Below are 540 nucleotides of genomic sequence, written 5' to 3' on the forward strand. Positions count from 1 at the left end.
CGTCCTCAGTGGAGGAGGGCCGGGGGATCTGAAGGCGAGGGAAAAGGTCTGGGTAGAAGCTGCAGCAGCGCTCGGGTTTACCAGGTTCACCCGGACCCCAGCTTGGGCCCCGGAAGGGCTGGCTGCCCGGCCAGGACCCCTGCAGCCCCCCCCACCTCCCCGCCACGCTCTCTGGCCTCTGTGCGCTCAGGCTGGGGCCCTGCTCAGGCCCGGCTGGCGTGAGGGAGGCCGGGCAGATGGCACCCAAGGCTGGAGGCCGAGAGCGCCGGTACCAGGTTGGATTTATTTCCTGTCTCAGCCCTGGGATACCCTCATCTTCTATTGAGGGATAATGGACACACAACTGAGCATCGGTTTCAGATACAGCAGACTGGCTACTTGTACGTGCTGTGAAATGGGTCACCAGGTGTGGCTCCTCACTCCCCTTAACCCCCCATCTCTGCACACGGTTACAAGCTTTCCCTTTCTGGGCAGAACTTTGAAGCTCTCCTCCCTCAGCGGCTTCGAAAGATACAACAGTGCTGTTACTGGAGTTCCAGA

This window comes from Crocuta crocuta, unplaced genomic scaffold (genome assembly GCF_008692635.1).
Source record: "Crocuta crocuta isolate KB4526 unplaced genomic scaffold, BGI_CrCroc_1.0 scaffold179, whole genome shotgun sequence".
NCBI classification, from domain to species: Eukaryota; Metazoa; Chordata; class Mammalia; order Carnivora; family Hyaenidae; genus Crocuta; species Crocuta crocuta.